Source organism: Anabrus simplex, chromosome 2 (genome assembly GCF_040414725.1).
Source record: "Anabrus simplex isolate iqAnaSimp1 chromosome 2, ASM4041472v1, whole genome shotgun sequence".
NCBI lineage: Eukaryota > Metazoa > Arthropoda > Insecta > Orthoptera > Tettigoniidae > Anabrus > Anabrus simplex.
This window is the reverse complement of record NC_090266.1, coordinates 1,059,831,022-1,059,852,677: the sequence shown is the minus strand read 5'-3', so window position 1 is coordinate 1,059,852,677 and position 21,656 is coordinate 1,059,831,022.

The following is a 21,656-nucleotide window of genomic DNA, read 5'->3' as shown; positions in this document are numbered from 1 at the left end:
GACCTTAGTAGGGCATATCACGACAATTTGCAGAGACATAATGCAGAAATAGAGAAGAATAGGTATATTTTGTCTAAAATCATTGATTGTATAAAATTTTGTGGGGCATTCGAACTAGCTTTACGTGGTCATGGTGAGTCTTCCGTATCTGAAAATCCAGGAGTGTTCTTGGGATTAGTTGATTTCATGAGCAGTCTAGGCAGTACCATTAAGGAACACATGGAATCCAATAAGGTAAATAAGGACACATCAAAAACCATCCAGAATGAATTGCTAGACTGTATGCTGGAAGTCTGCCGTGAAAAGATACTGGAGGAAATACACAACTCTAAGTACATCGCTATCATGGCAGATGAAACTACCGACGTTTCTGAAGATCTACAGTTAGCAATTTTGTTCAGATACGTATTAAATGGACAACCACTTGAAAGATTTTGGGGATTCTTTAATCCAGATGGACAAACTGCAGATGCAAATCTGAGTGCATACTGCAGCAGGTCAATAGCATTTTTCGGATTAATCCAGATAAAATTATCGCCCAAACTTACGATGGAATGTCTGGGATGAGTGGTGAAAGAGGTGGAGTTGAAAGGAAAATCAAAGCTCACTATCCCCTAGCTAATTACATTCATTGCTACGCCCAACAGCTCAACCTCGTATTAGAACACGCGGTCTCTCAAAATCAAGCTGCGCGCGTATTTTTCTGCAGCCCATCTGCATTTCCTGCATTCTTTTCCAGATTTCCTCAACGTCTAGCAGCTTTGGAGAAAGTGGTAGCACGAAGAATTTCAGGATGTTCATCAGCAAGGTGGAACTTCAAGTCTAGAACCGTCAATGTCGTGCATGAAAACAAAGATGCTTTGCTGCAATGCTTTCTGGATCTGGAAAAGTCGAAATCTGTAAGGACAGTTCAAGAAGCACGTGGACTCAGACACAATTTAGAGGACGAAGAGTTCTTATTTTGGCTGTCCTTCTTTCACAGAATAATGCCTCATGTTGATATTTTGTACTCCCAGCTACAGGCAAGATCGACAGATGCAATAAAAATAGGAAATGCTATTGGCATTTTTAAGAAGACTGTTGCTTCAGTCAGGGATTCTGTCGGTAAAATAGCAAATTTAGTTTCTTCAGAAATGTCACAAAGCAAAACACGCACAACGGAATCCTACAGGACGTCTGATGCTAAGGATGTTTGTGATCGAATTAATGAAGAGTTAGATCGTAGATTTGAGTCTGTTTCTTATTCAGAGGTTGCAAATTTATTAGATTCAATTAATTTTAGCGAATATTCAAAACAGTTCCCTGTAAACGGAATTAACACTCTGTGTGACGTATACAGACTCCCAGACAAGAATAGACTAATGACTGAGCTCAGCGTTCTGTATGAAAGAACTGATTTCAGAGAAATTGACGTTGCAGTTCCTTTGCTTCAACTGATCCTGAAGAACAAACTGCAAGATACCTTCGCCCAGATAACAGAATTGCTCAGGATTTTGATTACGATTCCAATGACTACTTCCGAACCGGAAAGATGCTTTTCGAGTCTTAAAAGGATTAAAACGTTCCTTCGAAATACTATGTGTCAGGAACGGTTGAATACATTAGCGATGCTATCAATCGAGAAAAAGCTTATCTCGGAAATACAGAACTTTAACCAACAGGTGATCGACAAGTTTTGCAGCAAGAAAGATCGCCGTATGGACTTCGTACCTCGCCATTAGGTGAGTAAAATCAATCTTTCTCGAAAGAAATATTTATCTCGTAGACAATTGTCGAAGTATTCCTCTGCTTTCAAATTAATGTTGTTTTTGTTTGTTCTGCGTTATAAGTTGCGTGAAATGCTCTTAAAATTATTATTATTATTATTATTATTATTATTATTATTATTATTATTATTATTAACAAATTTAAAGTAACTCATGAGTTGTTCATCATGGCCATATGCAGATTGAATACAGAGTATTTAGCGTTTTTGTAGCACGTATGACGATTTTTTTCACGAGCCGCCACTGTCTTAACATAAGTTTAGGTAATGTTGTTTACTTTCATGCATGCATAACAATATTTCTCTGCTTTTTTTAAACCAGGTATAGTATTGATGAGATGCTGCACAATGAAGTCCATACTGGACGACTTCCTCCATATCACTCGTTTTTCAATGCCATTGAATTACTATGGTTTGCGGTGAAGCAGTATTATAACAAAACAGTGGCTTCAAGACCTGGCCATGGATTGAACTGAGCCATAGCTGTGTAGAAAGAATCTCTTGATCGGGATGGCCAAATGGAAGTGTTATTTATTGGATATAAGCAATTGGAGGTTATCATATACTTGTCAGGTTGTGATACTTCAATATATCCTACAGGTGACACTAGAGATATGGAAAAATGAAGCGAAAGACCCTGATAAGAAGAGTGTTGAGTTCTACAATACTGAGGTGAGAGGTATTCCTGAAGTGGAAAACTAATCACACATCATGGAAGCAGTGATTCAGAGGAAGAAGGAAAGGAAGAAGAAAGAACAGGAGAAGCTGAGGAATTAGCTGTAGGCCCTACCATTGTAAGAGCCATTCCATGAGATTAAGTGTTTTTCAACTTTGCTGGGAAATAATACATTTCTAATTGCCCTGCCCTTTTGGATATAACAAATATATATTTGAAAATTGTAGGGAAATGTCACCTTTTGCTAAACGTAAAACTTCGGTCACTTTTTCGTATAATTTTTAATTTTAAACATTGAATACTCCCTCCAATTTTCTGGAAATAATAATATAAGTTCTGCCGTGTTTGTTCTTCTTTGTTATGTATGTACATAATAGTAATTGTTATTTAGTTATGAATTATGGGTATCGAAAAAGCTGCCGGGTTACTCCATGTTTTGAGCTAACTTCGGCCATCATATAAATAACTCAAGAAACGAAGTTCCTCTGATTTTGTGTTACTTCGGGCAACAACGAGAACGTTTTTAAAAACTTGTAGAACGCCCGATATCAATAATCATCAAACGAAATAAAAAGATTGGGGGTAAACAGACGTGTAGTTATCAAATTTTCATGATATTTGCAAATAACTCACATTTTCCCCAAACAAGAAACAAGTTTATTTAACTTAAGCCTACGGGCATTGAATGGTATAAAAGATATATATTATGTTACATAACTATTTTCTAATAACAATCAAGATTGCAAAATCATATTCTCTAGAGGCCAGTTTATGAAGAGAACAAAACTCTTAGATTATCCTTGCATTACACTGGCTTTTATATAAAAATATCTAGGTTGTCAATTAAGCTCTTGAATTTGTATCGCCCACGTCTGACTGGGTTGCAATTCCAATTTCCTCACAATAGCACCTTTCTGGACTTCACATTCATCATCACTAACTGGTAAAGTGAAGAACACATCCTTTCCAGCTTTCTTCCTCAAAAACTCCACTAACGAGGGCTCTCCTTTCTTTAACTTCTCCGACATAAAATGGCTGAATTTAGTACTTGGAAAATTTAACATGTACGAAATTTGCCACTTCATAATTATCTGTCCTATCTGCTTACATTTTCAATTTCAGTTGCAATTCTCTCTCCTTGGGTGAATAGTTCATAATTTTCTTCAAGCTGCTCCTGTTCGTCTTAGGGTTGCTCTGATACCGTATGTAGTTTGTGGTTACACTTCGACCAGATCTCACATTCAGTCGTTTTCCTTGGAATCTGCAATTATTCTCTCCTAGTCAAGATGTCTTCAGGAGATTTGTGAATTATTCGCTCCATGACTTGAGTCCTGCAGCTTAGGAGCCAGATTTCAGGCTAGCTTTCAACCTTTCATCCCTTATATTCTCCAGGACCGCCTTGAAAACTCTGGGAAATTCTGTTTTAGGCAGGGTCAGCTCCTTCCTGAAAACAAACACCAGAGATAATAGGCAAATAAAATATCTCGGTTAGAATACCTCGGGGGTATAAAGGAAGCAGATACATATAAGCGTCAACGAAAATCTCAGCTGAAAGAATGCACGGACGTCCTATTTTTCCTGTGTGAGTCCTGTTCAGCTTGTCTTGCAGGGTCGATTGGGGAACAACGTACTTTCCGAGTCTTGCCGAGCCGTTATTGTGCTTTTCTTTATCTCTTCTAACGCGTTTTTAGGTAAACGTGATTTTATTACAATACCCGCGGCCGCCTAAATTTTCTTGTATCTTCTTGACATGGCCGAAGTTACCCTGGAAGAGGACAACTTTTACCACAAAACTAAACCATGTAAAAAAATGAACAAAATGCATCAAATTGAGTTGTTCAGTTACAGACGTACTTACTTTCTAACACCATAAACCGCTGGAGTAGGGAATCAAATGCTTGGGCTGTAGAACAGTTTTGTATTCCGATGATACCCAAATCGCTTGCTTCGACAATGAGCCCGCCTATATTCTTTGAAATTGCGAGTGCTGATAGAGTATTCTATCGCGCGCGTATTTTAGTTGTTGCAAGTGATTCATCCTTATAGTACAAGGGGCAGGAGAAAATCACTGTTACCATGCGTCAGTGGCCGAATTTACCCTGGATGGCCAAAATTACCCCATTTTACGGAACATAGCATTTTTATACTGGTACCGCAGTCCAGGTGTATTAAGCCTGGTTCTTATCAAGTGTTGTGGTGTTTTTAGGATATTTCTGCCGTTTAAATGCAATTTAACTTTAGTCCTTTCGGAATAACATTAAATCATGGTACATGTTTCGTCCTCATTGGACAACACTTTGGGCCATCAAAGTTCATAGAAACAAAAAGAAAACAAGAATATATGCACAGTTCAAATAAATTAGGGGAACATGTTTGTAACGCCTGGTATGTGAACGTTAATTTAGTAGATGGGATTCAAATGGTCTTACAGGATATCTTGAGATCTTAGCTACTCAGCGTAAGTCAAATCGAAGGTATACTCCATCTGTAGGTGTAGCCATGCATTAAAATGTTAGATGACCCCTCAAACAAAGTGAATAGCGGTGCACCCGTGTGTCGTTGTGAGGTACACAGAATACTTCGGCCATTTGAGCACAATGTACGTAAACCAGCTCATCATATGAGACATCTTAACGAGGTTCAAGTCGCAAGGGAGATCACTTTGCTCCGGGAAGGACGGACTTTTCGTCGTGTTTCTGTGGATCTCAATATCTCTCCGTCAGTTATTCAACTCTTGTGGAATCGCTACAATGAGACAGGCCAATTAACAAGGAGGGTTGGACAAGTTCGTGGACGCATGACAACCCCACAGGATGCGTTGCGGCGTCGTTCAGCAACTGCCAGAGAACTGCAACAAGACCGTAGGAGGGTCACTGGAGTCACGGTGTCTGAACAAACAGTAAGGAACAGATTAAGAGAAGTGTCCTTGCGACCCAGACGTCCTGTACGAGTGACCCGTTTAACGCGGCAACATCGCGCATCTCGCCTTCTGTTTGCCCGTACCCAATTCAACTGGCAACTTCGCCAAAGGAGAACTGTGTTGTTCACAGACGAGTTCGGATTTCCCCTGATACAGCCTGATGGACGTCAACGTGTATGGAGACGCCGTGGTGAGCGGTACATGTCAAATGTTGTCCAGGAAGGCGACCAAATCGGACAAGGTTCTATGATGGTGTGGGGTGGCACCAGAATTGATGTCCGTACGGATCTTGTCCTTGTCCGTGGTAATCTTACCGCTGTGGTGTACATCGAACAGATACTGCTACAGCATACAGGTTGGCGATTTTAACCTGGGTTTGCGGACAGAGCCTACATAAGAACAACAACAAAGGAGCAATGCGGGAAGAAGCCAGATTGTGCCCGCACATCTATGATGTCATATTTGCAGGTCCTGCCTGGGCACTAGGGGTTTTAGAGAGGGAGAAACTAAAATTAGTGAATAACCTATTTACTTTTCTGTTATCTCTTCTCTCTCATTCTCCTGCGTAGCCTTCAATTCAACTATCTTCTCTTATATTATCTTACATTTATTTGCACGGTATATATTTGCATCTTAACGTCAATTTAACTTACCGGTTATAAATTCCTGGCGACGGGTCGATTTGAACCACTAATCTCGAAGTCCATAATCTTTTAGCATTATCACTCAGCTAAAATGTCACTTGACAGGTAATTGTAAAAAGTCTTATACGTAGTCGGTACAGATACATAGTACATTACCATTAAGACAGATAGCATTGCGAAGTAATTAGTCTTTACCATTAAAGACGGCGTCGTCGTACATGACTGAATTGTTATCAACATATCTTAGAGAAACTATAAAGTACACGAAAGCCAAATTGTGACTTTCATTGCCAGGACACATTCTTCCTATAGAAAGGAGACCATATAGCTTATCCACCTTCATTTCAGCAACATGAATATTCAGCAAAAATTGCAAAATCACAACAGAGGACAAATACAAATTTTAGAGTAGAAATCGTCCAGAACATAGATTAGTGAGGTTGGGCACCTTGCCCGTCATCGTTCATGAGTCGCTGTTGAACATGCTGTCTGTGTGTATGTGTATGATGGGATACTGTGCTTGTCAAAACTACTGTATTAAGTTGCTATTTGACACAGCAATAGTGAAAAACCAAGTTCACTGCAACTATTGTTGACTGGATATATCTTCTCCTTAATGAACAGTGAGCACCATGAATTAATATCCTGTTTTGTTGATTCCTGTAGACATTGTATGTATGGTCTCGGTTCGCCAGTTCCTGGCGTATCTACCGGACGAAAACTTTCTAGACCAATTGATTCAGTTTTATGTTTATTTCATTCAGTCGTCACGACAGTGGTTTCATTGACAACAGTCGGTCAAATACAAATCACGTCGAGCATAACCTAACCCTGTGACAGTCAGTGGTTTTCGGTGAATCACAACCTAACCAGTCATTATAATTTGTTTTCGGTGGATCACAACCTAACCTGTCACTGTCAGTGGCCTTGTAACAGATCAATACTGTCCTGGGGATGCTTGAGGCCTGCTGACCACTTCGCGGCCCTAACCTGGGGGCTTACGTCCTCAGACCCTCTTTGCCTGCCTCTATCCCAATGGTCTTGTCACTAGCCTGACCTACCCAAACCAGCCCAATTGCCTTGTCACTACTAGCCAGACTTAACGAAACCTATTGGTCTTGTTACTAGGCGGACCTAGCCAATCCAGTCCAGTGGTTTGGTCACTAGTTGGACGTATCTCATATTCTGTCGTATTCTTGTCACTAGCTATGGTATTATCTTCTTACGTCATGCTCCCTTTCACAAACCAGTTATTAAAGTTTCACACAATCTAGTCATCCCTTGATTTGCTACGCTTGATCTTTGTTCACAGCTTTAAAATTTGTCAGCTCCATATTTATCATGATTCCTATTTTTCTATAACAGGGCATTTAAGTTAATACTTTCAAAGCCTTTTTTCATTACGATGATATGCGGACTGTCCTGTTTAAAAGTCTAAATAATTTCATTGGCATTCTTATTTATGTGTTCACCACCCTAGTAGACTTAACACGAGTGACAGGGGTTTAACGTAATTTGGAAAGAATGTTTTGCGTATGACATATCAATCGGTAGACATTAGTGATTTAATACTCCCATGGCCTACCACCCAAGGACATCCGACCTCAGTCCCATGGAGCACATCTGGGATGGTCTCGAGAGGGATGTGCGCGCCTTGGTTATTGTTCCACTAGACCTATGTGCGTTGTGGGAGTCTGTGTAGTGGTTTTAGATCAGGATGGCTTCCTAACGCTTCCAGTGTCTTTTCGAACGCTTGCCACCCCGTGTCATCACAATCATCAGGGCGAAAGCTGGTCTAGATGCTACCAGCCAGGTATCACTGATTCAATTTTTCATCAGTATGCATATTAATCGGAGAAGATACTCTCCTTTAGTCATAACACCTCAATTGAGAATCAGCTATGAGACGGTTCGAAATGTCGGTTCATTCAACACTACCTCCATAACATATATGATCAGTTAAAGGGTACAATACCAGGTACTTAATTCTTATGAAGCGGAGTATTTGCTCGAAAAAGGTTAGTATAATTAATTATACGAAGAACTCACGCTAGAGGCTGCGTGGTCGAGGCGGTAAAGGCGTGCTTGGATCGTCCCCCCGGAAGGACATCGGTTTGATTCCCTGCTACAAATTCTAAAGTTTAAAAAACAATATCTCCACTTCTGGAGGTGCACTTGGCCCTGAGATTCACTCAGACTACACGAAAAATGAGTACCGGGTTAACTCCTGGAAGCAAAGGCGGTCGGGCGTAGAGCTAACCACTCTAACCCACTAGTGATGGGACATTCGATTCATTTTACTGTATCGATTCATTTGATTCCGTTCACGTTACTGAATCGATACAGTGATCCGATTCACGGCACATTAGTCACCGCTCCTACTGCATCTGTGTAATATGTACTGGTAAGACAGCAGCAGGAGCATTCAGTGCTCGCAGGTGCCATCTTGTCTTCATACTATGAACTCCTTTCTTAGAAAAAATGCTAGTCACTCTAATACATCGAAAGTTTCCGGCGACGCTGGATGGGAAAGGTCTAGGATTAGGAAGGTAGCAGCCATGGCCTTAATTAAGGTACAGTCCCAGCATTTCCTGGTGTGAAAATGGGGAAACTACGGAAAACCACCTTAACGGCTGCCGACGGTGGGATTCGAACCCACCATCCCCCCCGAATGCAAGCGCATAGCTACGCGATACTAACCGCACGTCCAACTCGCTCAGTCATTTTTGAAAATATATTTTTCTATCAGCTGAGGATTTTTTAAATCGTCATATTTTGTATAGGCTACCCGAGATGTACAGTAGCCCGCTGGTTTTCTGATTCAACATACTGTTGGTTAAGTTATTGCGTCAGTCGGCTCACTTACTGTCCACGTATGACTGAAGTCTTGTGCAACGATGTGACATATGAACTGAGAGAATACTGAGCCGTTCTTCCCAATATCAAAGAAGTACGTTTGAGTGGTCATGAGCATGACTCATAGTCATAGGGCAGACTAGAGTAGAGTTTAATTAATTGTCAAATAAGCTTTAATACTAAGATTCATTAAACTAATAAATAGTATATCCTAATAGCCTACCTACTTACTAGCTACTTCAGAATTATGTTTTGACTACCTTTTTAACACTGCAAATAAATCCATCTATTATTTAAACCTCCCTGTAAGAAGAGGAGAGTGAATGAAAGTGGGTATTATTTTCAAATGAGCTGAGCTCGAGAGTCCATTATAGCATACGATTCTTTCAGTGTACTATGGCTCACTGTATGTCTCGCTGCAGCGTAAGCTCGGCTCTCCGCCAGTGTCCAGTGAGCCGATAAGGAGCCGTGTGAATCTTGTGTCTCACTGAGCCGTGCTCGTTCACGATTCTTTCGATGTGCCATGATTCACTGCCTTGCTGCAGCGGAAGCTCGGCTCCCCGTCAACGTCCAGTGAGGGCGCGACTCAGCATTGTCCGCTAGGAGTAAACTGAATCGTGTGCCGTGAGTTCGCCGTTCCTGCTAATCGATTCACTCGGACACTTGAATGAATCGATACACTGCTTCGAATAATGCATTCAGTAACCAACACTATACCCCACCAAGTGCCAACGTTATGGATAGTGGAAGCCCTACCTTCCAACATTCCAATGTCCTTCATGGCTTGTATGGAGATGACTTTGTGTTTTGCTTTTTAAATAATAGTACTCATGTTTATTATGTTTGTTTATTCATACCCCCTGCTTTGTAATTCAGTGACCATTGAATGACACTTGATGTTGTAAATTATAAATTATATTTATTGTGATAGCACATATATCACACCCTCACACTATATATAGAGGTGAGAGATATAATTGTTAGTATTCGATTTATTATTATTATTATTATTATTATTATTATTATTATTATTATTATTATTATTATTATTATTATCGTCAGTATTTTATTTGTATATTTTGTCATTTATATTTGTAAGGTGGGAGATCTCCACATATATGTCCGACTCGTTGGCTGAACGGTCAGCGTACTGGCCTTCGGTTCAGAGGGTCCCGGGTTCGATTCTCGGCCGGGTCGGGGATTTATCCTTAATTGCTTAATTCCTACGCCACGGGGGCTGGTTGTATGTGATGTCTTCATCATAATTTCATCCTCATCACGACGCGCAGGTCGCCTATTGGAGTCAATTAGAAAGACCTGCACGCGGCGAGCCGAACCCATTCTGGGATTTCCCGACACTGAAAGCCATACGTCATTTCATTTCATTCCAGATATATGTAGTATGAGTAATTTGTTTTGTACGAGTGGGAAAACATTGCTTTAATAACTCTGGTAATTTGTATGACTGATGTGTCTACCCCAGTGTTTGATGAGATGTACTTATGTTGTCGTCGTCGGGAAGTTCTATGAGTCATGTATATATCCCAGTCTGATGAGACGAGCTTGTTGTTGTACTCGGAAAAGTTCTATGACTCTTATGAAACACCCCAGCGTTTGTTTATGTCTTGGGACCAAGAATGAGTTCACGGCGTGGTCTTGACAAGAGGATCACTCATGTTTGGCTGGCAAGGATCAATCTAGGCGTATCATGTGAGAGCAAGGGGAATGCTGAGTTCTTTAAATACTTCGACATCACAGCATAATAGGACTAAAACCAGACACTCTGTACGAGAAGGAAGGAGACCACCCATAGTACGGGAATGAAGTAGTGCTAACACACGGGAGTGAAACTGGATATACGGTACGGTAGTGACGCTGTTGCTATATACTGGACTGGACTTCAAACGTTTGTGGAATGTAGTCTTGTTTGTGGAACGTAGTATTTTCTGTTTGTGAAAAGTGACTGACATACAACTTAGTATTGTAGCACTTGTGGCGGTCTGGCTTTATATGTTGGTGAAAGCTATCTCAGACTTTCCATAATTTATGTTCAGGATCGACAAGCGTGTGTTGCTCAAATGTATATATCCTTACAACAAGTGTTAAAGTCTGTGAACACAGTATTACGAGGTACAGTATCTGTGTGATTTTATAAGTGCTTGATTATGAGAATCGGCAAGTTGTGTTGATACAGAGACAGTGAAGGGTTCTTACATAGATATATGCACATTGTTCAACGAACTAACTACAAATGGTGGCTTAGTTCTCGCTTTCGTTTTCCCACTCTTTTCATTGTTGTTTTTGTTGTAAATATGGAGTCTTCAACAATCTTTGTTTGTGTATTATAAGTGTATTTTGGTGTGTTTATGAGGTGCTCATGCACGGATTTTATTGAGAATATAGTTAGATATTTTAGAATCAGTGGAGTTATTGATGAACCTAGGTGCAGTTCCTACCTATTTAGTCGTTTTCAGAAGGTTAAGTGAGGTCTGAAGCAGATGTACCAGTACGCAGCATTATGTACACACCCTGGGATATAAAAAATTATCACGCTTTATCTAAATTCGAGGGATCCATTCTGGTGAACTCTGGCACCCATACTACGGAAATTTCGATTAATTATGTTTATTAATTTAATTTATTTCAGGTATTTTATTTATTTATATATTTTGTTTGTGATATTATATTATCATTTATTAATATTAACAGTAATTGTTACATTATTTATTGCTTATTATTATTGTACCGGGATGTACACCCCAAAGTCGCGCACTCAAATTCAGCGCCTAAATGAACTCCTCTATTGGTAAAACAGTGAAACTGAAACTACACCAACTTAGAACTTTACTCAGAAGATGTCACCACAGAAATATGATGTAATTTTGTTATTGTACAGTTTCCTAATCTGAGTGAATTTCTCCTTGTTTTGTTTGCCATTCATCAAGAAGTTTGGACATTTTTCCACAGATGACACCACTAAAAAACTATGATCATGCACCCTGGTGCAAAGTGAAAGAACTTATAATTTAAAGAAGTTTTGTATTTTTTTGTTTTTGTGACTGATTGATGCTCATTTATTTTTGGGTTGGCAATATTTCCTTTTTATTTCCGCCAGTTTTGAATGTAGCCAATCACTAATTTCTGTAATTAATTTTCCACCTATCACAGGTTTCTATTTCGATTCGGAGTGTTGCTTTTGAAATCTATCAATAAAATTGAGAGGGTGTGGCCAGTTTAGTCCTGCATGATCTCAAACCTTCCCTGAAGGTTTATAAACTGCGGCTTGTCACGTTTCTTGGCCAATTGTTTGTCATCTTTCTGAGTGTGTGTGTGTTAAGCAGGAGGCGGGCGGCCTCTTTCGTCGGCAGCTACAACATCTACAAGGTAATGGCCATATAACTGTATTCTTTCTTGCTATCTCCGCAGTTTAATCAGAGGGAAAAGTCCGAATCATTTACTATGTAACCTACTTCTCTAAAATGTAACTTCTCCTTTAACTTCATTAAATCTTTAACTGTAGACCAGGGTTAGAGAGTGATGTACCCTCTCGAGTTCCCTTTCATCTTGGTTTGAGGTGGCTACGTTTTCCCAACCTTTCGTTTCTGTATAGTGTATTAAAGTTATTTCCATCCGTGCCACCTCAAGTAGTTTGGGAATAACCCCTGCTTCATCGGCCGAGCGCCCTATAGGTTTTAATATTTCATTATCTGGGAGTGTAGTGTACGCCTCCACTCAGTTTGTGTTCGGGCCAATTATAATAACCGGATCTTTTTCGTCAAGGCCCTGTAGGTTGGGTACTAGATACCCGTGTATAACATTATCTTTCAATTTGTAAGTTGTGTCTTGGTGGGCGAGTGATTGTAATTTTCTGATATTGCCTTGAATAGGCTAGAAAGTACTGAGAGGCTCCTTGCTCTTTTTCAAAGTTTTTGTAAGATTAACGAACGCCTCTGGGAGGCTAGCGAATGTAATTGAGGGAGCATGTGCTCTTGAATTAAGGGGATTTCAGGCCTTAGATAAATGATTCCTTAGTGTGAATTCAAGTTTTGGTAAACTGAATCAGGTATCGCTGACATTGTAAAATAGGGGCTTGAAGCTCAAAATTGTTAATGTTCTGAATCTCGGATTTTCCTGGTCTTGTTGCGAGATTATCTTGTACCTGATGTATTGTTATGTTCACTCAGTGAAAAATATGGTTAAGTTTGTTTTTGGAAAATAAATATAACCTTTTAAAATTTTAACTCTACCTTGCTATTGTAGATAGACCCATTCACCCCGGCACCTTCTTTCACTTCTGCGTTTCATAGATACCCGGAACAATTATTATTATTATTATTATTATTATTATTATTATTATTATTATTATTATTATTATTATTATTATTATTATTATTATTATTATTATTATTATTATTATTATTATTATTATTATTATTATTATTATTATTATTTTCTTTTCCGTACCACGTAAATACACTAATATTTCATATAGTAAATTATTTTTATATCTTTGTTTTCATTTATTTCATAAAATATTGTTATTGCTATGACAACATGTCTTCTTTATGATGTAAATATAAAAGTATTTCTTCCCAAACAGGTTTGTTATTCCTGCACCAATCAGACAACAGACTAGGGAAGTATCTTTTATTAAGGTACATAATGTTCTTACACATATGTATAATTGACGAAGTGAAGATCCATATAGGCCTACAGTTAAATGGGTCGCCCTATGATAGAAGTCCAAACTGTGTAATTTGGGAGAGTAAGCCCATGTGGTATTACGAATCACAAGAAACTGAGTCAATTGGCTGTGCAGTTCGATCACATTGCTGTGAGCTTGCTTTCGGGAGATGGTAGATTCGAACCCTGCAGTCGGCAGATCTGAAGTTTTCTCCTTTTTTCTCGTTGTTTCCTCATACTCACTTCAGGCTAATGCTGTGGCTGTACCTTTATTAAGGCAACGATCGCTTCCTTTCATTCCAGTCCTAGCCTTCTTTCCTATCCCATTCTTGCCTTACAACCTGTCTTCAATCAGTGTGATTTAAGCCAATATATATAAAAATCTGGTAATGCCGTTTGACTCATTAGTACCCCTGTACATTTGCTGGGTTTCCCTAATGTGGTAAGCTTGAGATACACCAACTTGCAAGTTGAAAATATGTTTTAAAATGACCGTCCCATACTGCGTATTGAAGAAACAAGGAGAAAACAACATCCAAGCAAAAGGAACGACAGATAGGTCCTATGAGCTAAGTCCTTGACTTTCGGAAATTGCAGTAAACTATAATTGTTTTTGTAATTTGTTTAACGTCAAATCGACACGGATAGGTATTTATGGTGACGATAGGGTTTGAAAGGCCTAGGAGTGGGAAGGAAGCGGCCGTGCCCTTAATTAAGGTACAGCCCCAGCATTTGCCTGGAGTGAAAATGGGAAACCACGGAAAACCCTCTTCAGGGCTGCCGACAGTGCGGTTATAACCCACTGTTTCCCGGATGCAAGCTCATAGCTCCGCGCCCTTAAACGCACGGCTAACTCGCCCGGTGAAGAATACGTTTAAAGTAATGCGTACATGAAAATAACGGCAGGAAATGTTTCAAATGAATTTAAGCGAGTGAAGGAGAGAATGTGAGACGAGGTCAGGTTGGTGGGTTCGAGTCCGGTGGTAGTTGAAGGTGCTCAAATACACCATTCTCCTGTCTGTAGACAAAACGGTACGTAAAGGAACTCTTGCAGGACGAAATTCTGGCACCTCGGCGTCTGTGAAAACCATGGAAGTACTTAGTAGAATGTTTAACCAATTCCATTGTTATTCTCAATTACGCAGTGAGCTAATTTCCGTTCACGTAGCTTGGCACGTTAGTGCTCCTATATGTTTTCTGGATAACCTTGAAGGTACAACCACCCTACAAGCTGAAAATATGCCTGATGATCTCTCTCCTTTACTGGTTATTGAAGAGAGAAGAAAATGTTCGAGCGAAAGGACATTAAGTAACTTCTGGAATTTTCGAAAATCACACTGCAAAGACTTAATAAATAAATTGCATCGTTCAGGACATCGCTCTTTTCAAGAGTAGGTTATAGTAATGTGTATATCAAAAGTAAAAGAAGAAATATGTAGGTAACATTAATCTGAGTGATGGTGAGAAAGTGTGCTTATTTCCTTAATTCCTCACTGAACGTGGAAATCGACTTAATTATGAATATCTCGATTTATTTCATCTTAACTTTTATCATTTACTTGGGTAAGGGAAGGGGTCGAGGTCGACTGTGGAAGTGAAAGGACGTACGTGCCTCTCGCTCCGCTCTCTCTCTCTCTCCTCTCAACGGCTGCGGGTAGTGCTATGCGCTGCTCGTCTAACTACGAGACCAAGATTGTGAGCATCTGCATCTTATTTATTACTCTATACAGAATAACATCATCTGCAAAAAGCCTTATCACTAGAGCCCGGAATTCCATGCAAATGCATGTTTTCTAATAAGCTACTTACACTTCTCAAATTTTGCAGATATTCGTTTCATGATTTAACGATTCCAAATAACAGTTCTTTTTCCGTGCATGTTTGCATGTTTTGGCCTTTTTAAGAGAAAATGCATGCATAATGCTTATTTTGAAGATTTTGGATTTAACAGTGAATATTTGGACGTTTATATTGCATAACATGCCTTCGGACTTTGGCGCATATTTATTGTTAAGTTGTATGATACCGGTAGCGTCTTTCATGAATGTTGGTTAGCAGAATTTCTGACCGTTTCACCACGTTATATATCTGTTATTGAGAGGCGGATAGATATAAAATGTATTCATGGCAGCCTACCTGACAACCAAAGTTAGTACATACCGTACAAATCCTTCTTTCTTATCTGTTGCTTGAGTAAACGTTGACATAAGCCGGAAGGTCTGATACTGACCGCTGTAATTTTTAGAAATAAAGTATCCCAGTATAAATTGCTACAAATTGAACCGTAAATTGTGCATAATTAAATGACGGCCCATGTTTTTCGTCTATGTTAGACGAATAAAACGAAACTTGTATCACACTTCTGTGTCGCCGCGTTACTGAGATAGTGGCTTACAAAATATGGTTTTGTACTGAACCCTCCTCCGTTGTTATCCGGGAATTTCCTACACGGAACTCTCACTCGTCACATGTATCATCCCAGAATGATTGGAAGAAAGAAGACAGTTGGGAAGCAGCATGCATGCACGCTGCAGATTGCAGTTTTGTGTTGGACTCTGCTGTGAAGTGTTGTCATGCCATCTGTTAAAAGTGCAAGAAGAGACCTCGTGTCTAAATGGATTGAAGGGAAGGAATTCCTAAGAACGGATGGCGATGTAGTTTATTGTGATTGTTGCAATAAAGATGTAAGTACACGGGTTTTCTTTTACTTGTCTTCAATAGTTTATTTTCTTTTAAATATTTATATTAGCAGCTTATACTAGGCACTGACCCACTTTATTTAAATTTGACTATTCCTGGAAAATGCACAACTAAAAGAACGAGACATGTTCCGTTTTCAGATTAAATGTTCAAAAAAGTTTCAAGTTGATCAACATATAAGTTCCGTTTCCCACAGTGCAAAAGTGAAGCAACGAAAGGAAACCTAAACGGAATGTGTCCAAACATTTATTACCACATTTTTCTTTATTTATGTGATGCTATAGTGGGGGCAAATATACCGCTTGATAAACTGGCAAATCCCGTATTGAAGTCGTTTTTAGAGAAGTATACGAAACATGATATCCCAGATCCAACAACCTTAAGAAAAAAATGTCTGCCAATTTTATATGCACAGGTACGGAAAAGTAGATTTTCATTTTATTTACGCTACTTTTTAAATGTTCTTCAATTAATATTATTTGGAAATGTGGAATTAATATTATAAAAGAGGTAACCTCAAACTTGCTTTTTTTAACTTACATGAGTAGTATTTTATGATTTCGCCAAGTAGGTTTTAGATGAAATCCGAAACGACTTGGGAGATTCAAACATATGGGCTTCTGTGGACGAAACTACAGACTCAGCAGGTCGATATGTTGCCAATTTGATTGTTGTGAAGTTAAGTGAGAATGGACCTGGTCAAGCTCATCTTGTGTGCTGCAAAGTTCTACAAAAACAAACCATTCTTCAATTGCGAACTTCTTCGATGTAGGAATCCGTGAGTAGTCGCATTCATTTTAGTAAATGATCATACAAAATGATGTATTTCACCCATCAGATGAGTCTGATTGGCTGATTTTATTAATTATATTTAATAACAAATAGTAATAGTCAGATAGGTCAAGACAAAGGACGGCATTAGAATTTTCTAGTAGCCAGTGCGTGAGAACAAAGCTTTAGCAGAAGCCCACGCTTCCTTTCTTTCCTAAAAATAAATTGATATCTCTGGAACACCTGCTGTTGCATCAGCTTTGGAAGTTACGCAGCAGTAATGGAAAAGTACTGGGAATGAGAGAGACAGAAAATCGCGGTCCTAACTACCTGAATTCCCTTGATTTGGAATAGACCCGTCCATACAGTTGAATAACGTAATGTGTGCCCCAATCAGATCATTGAATTCAAATACTTTCAAAAGTAGCGCGACAAAGTTGTATGTAGCTCATTATTAATCCAGGCCAATAATTAATGGAGATTGTGTCACAATAGGATGTCAATATTTACTGAAATAATTCTTGACCAACTTAATGTCTTATTGGAAATAAATTGAAACATTTGCCTATTCCGATATTGGGTGGCAACAAGAGTGGAAATCCCATGCCAGTGTGGAGTTGGTTCGGTAGCCCAGGACGAGATATAGTCCAGATAACGCCAACGAGACTGTGAGATAAATTACGAACAATTCTACAATCACGCTGCATTACGGTGGTAACAAGCAATTATGGAAATTTTGTGTGCAAGGCATTTCATTTTTGAGTAATTTTATTTCGGAGCTACTCTAGCACTATTTTAGTTGGGGTTTTTGTGTGTCAAAATTAGTATTCTTCCGCCCCCGAGTGCGCCAACCACCCTCGAGAAGCAGTTTTCCGTTGTCAGTCAGCATCCGGAGTCTCCTTATGACCAGACGTGTTTTAACCTTCGCTCCGTCTTCGGGTAAAGTTGCATTGAGTTAAGTGTATTCACCAATATATTGAGGTGAAATCAAGTTTTATAAGTACAAGCTGAGTTGGAAAGTGTTTGTAATCATATTATTGAGCTGATTGACATACTAACATGTTTTATAATGTTCAATCTACGTAGTGTTGAAGTGAGACTTGAAATTGGGCAATAGTTGCGTCACTTATGACACAGTTTAAATATGGTAGCCCGCAGAAGAAGTTTGACATTCTAATAAGCACGTAAACTGTAGCTGAGTCGAGAACATTTCTGCTTGCTACTGGGAGCAGTCATTCAGTGGTAAGAATGCTTGCGGGGAGGAATATACGTTCTCTTTTCAACAGTATTTAGGTCCAGGGAAGATAGGCTCCATACAGCTGTCTTTGTAACGGGACAGGCAGAACCGAGCTTGCGAGAGATTTTTCACTGCACGTCAAATAAACTTGAACCAGTGTCCGGAACGGGAAGAATATGTTTAATATGTCCTGCGGTTGAGCATTGTGTACGCTGTAGGTATTATAAATGTTTAGTGTTATAACAAGTTGTTTATATCAGCGATATCATCAAAAGAAAACGTGTGCCAATGTGTTAATACTAGTGATAATTAGTACGTAAGCAAAATATGGATACTACAAGAATGAAGAATGGGATTAATATGTCTGTCATGAGTCTATAAAACACCATGACCGCTTCAAGTCCTGGTGGCGGTAAGGTGCTAATAATGTGAGTACCAATATCATATTAATTATAAGAATCTAAAGCTTTTCTTTAATAAATTATCTAGATGTAGAACAAGGAAAATGTGTGCGAGTTATTTAGTGTATAAAGGGCCCGAGAACATAGCAAAATATTTAGGGTAATTTATTTTATGTTCAGTGTAGCTATTATTATTATTATTATTATTATTATTATTATTATTATTATTATTATTATTATTATTATTATTATTATTATTAATATCATGTGTAACATAGGCAGGAAGTACAGTTTTATCCTCTTGTATCGTCTAAAGTACATTAATTTTTGAGGTATTAAAATGAGCGGCTTTTGTATATTTGCATTATCATTATTATTAATATTATTATTATTAGTAATTCATATATACATATATTTTATTTGTTAAATGCAGACGTAGATACCGTGGTATTTGAATGATGAAGTTAAGTAATGATGTAATCACATCTATGAGAGTTACTGTCGAAAATTCTGGTTGGTAGACGGTGACGAACATATATATATTTTTTTGTTGCGGCAAGTACCATAATTAAACAGTCGGGTGGACAGTACTAATAATTAATTTCGGTTCGAGTAATTGAAGTGCTGTTGAGCAATAGACGCGATATTGGGTGACGGCAATATGTTTGAGATGTTGAAAGGTCCATATATAAGATAATATAGTGATACACGACGTTATTTGATAAGGAAAAATAAGAAATATGGTGAACATATTCTGTCGTTTGACTGGAAATAAAGGTATCCAGCGTGATAGCTGAGATGTTAATGAATACATGCAGATTGAAGTGGAAATGGCTCCATAGTGAGAAATGTAGTGGGAAAATAAGCCAGTCAAAGATAATGTATGATTCGAAAGGGCCAAATGACGTTTATACTATTTTAACTGTGACACAATATCGCTTACTGAGATAGAAGTTATTATACACGTTTGAGTGCAATTTTAATATTATGTTGGCAACAGTGAACACCCAATTGAGTTATTGAGAATGCTTGCCTGTGCTCGCTAGTAGGAACTACTTTCGTGGATTACAACAAATGGTTATTATTATTATTATTATTATTATTATTATTATTATTATTATTATTATTATTATTATTATTATTATTATTATTATTATTATTATTATTATTATTATTATTAAAAATATTTTTATTTTGCCACGATCCCTATTGGCATTATTAGGTGCATTTTTATTGTTTTTACACTGTCATGGTATTCGGTGGTGTGTGGACCACGGTAATAATTATTCTGAGTTGTGGTCAATTTTCAGCGATATATAATCACTTGGACGCTGGAATAAACCAATAATTTGGTGTGAGGCTAATGATATGAGGATTTTTCAATGTATATTTTATGTATATATTAACACTAATTTATGCACTAGGTTATTGTTTTTGGCTGTGTATCTCGCGTGGTGTATATAGTAGAGTAATTTAGAAACTATTTTATTTCAAGCGGGAGAGTATATTTCTCTCCGGATTAATTTAAGTTAACTAGGATATACACTCGCATACATGGTAAATCAAAGCTTTAGATTCTCATACAGCAACAACCAATGTCCGTCGCTTGAGTGACATGTTACTGAATTCTAAGGTTTAAAATTAATGTTTAGTGTATTTGGTAAAGAAGATATTTTAAATCATGAATTGCATATGGGAAGTCAGTAACAATTTCTTTCAGATCAATGTTATTATTATTATTAAAATCACAAATCCTGTTTTGGAAGAATGATGTTTACGCCTTTACACAGTGAATCAGGTATTTCGTTGAATTGTAATCTATCATGGCAAATATTGTTTTATAAATGAAAAAAATTCAGTAAGCTCTATTAATGAAATTTGATTACCAATGGTATGTATTATGGTAATATGAATGTTCTAAGGAACCAGATACGAACACATTATGGTCTATTAGGATGGTGGATTAATAGTGACTATATTTCTGTGTCAGGTTAAAATATTATTATGAATAAATTATTAACATTATTATTATTATTATTATTATTATTATTATTATTATTATTATTATTATTATTATTATTATTATTAATATTGGTTCTCACTATTTAATATCTCACCAGTGTAATTCACAGGTTATTTGGAAGGCCTAATGAGTATAATATTAATCATTTTAGACAGTCAATTGTGGATTTAAAAAGGAAATAGGGAACTTAATTGTAATTTAATTAATTCAATATTAACATTTTTATATATATTTATTATCCAATTTATCTAATGTTTTGTTATCAACAGTATTGAATTTGGTGGACAATTATTAGTATTCTTAATGGTTTATTTAACGATAGCCACTAAAAATATTCATTTAATATTACTATTATTATTATTATTATTATTATTATTATTTATATTGCAATATTATTATTTCAATGCGCGGCCAATTCATGTGATACATTGTGGGGTTTGAAGATTTAGAGTCATAATATAAATGATTTATAATGGTCAGCTACGAAATTAATTAATTAATAAATTTGATAGCAATTTAATTAGTTAAAAAAATAAATATATATTTTTTACAGTAACTTCTTGTATGTTTGGTTGTAAATTTCTTTTTTTGAATTTGGGGAGTTATTAATAGCATTTCTGGACTATGATTTACGGAGAATCGTCATATTATTTCAGTTATTATTATTATTATTATTATTATTATTATTATTATTATTATTATTATTATTACTATTTTATCACATTTTCATTTTGGTTTTCCAAAATTTTATACAGGAATTTGTGATACATTGTGGAGATATTTACAAGTTCTTTTAAATAATTTATGGTGCATTTCATTAATATCATTAAGTTTATTAGTTAATTATTATCAACATGTTTATTTATTTACATATCTTAGAAATATTTGTTATTATCTTTTTATTTCGATAGATGGCAAGTAGTATTCCGACGATTGACTTGTGTTAGCCACAATTAATTTCATTCACAATATTATTATTA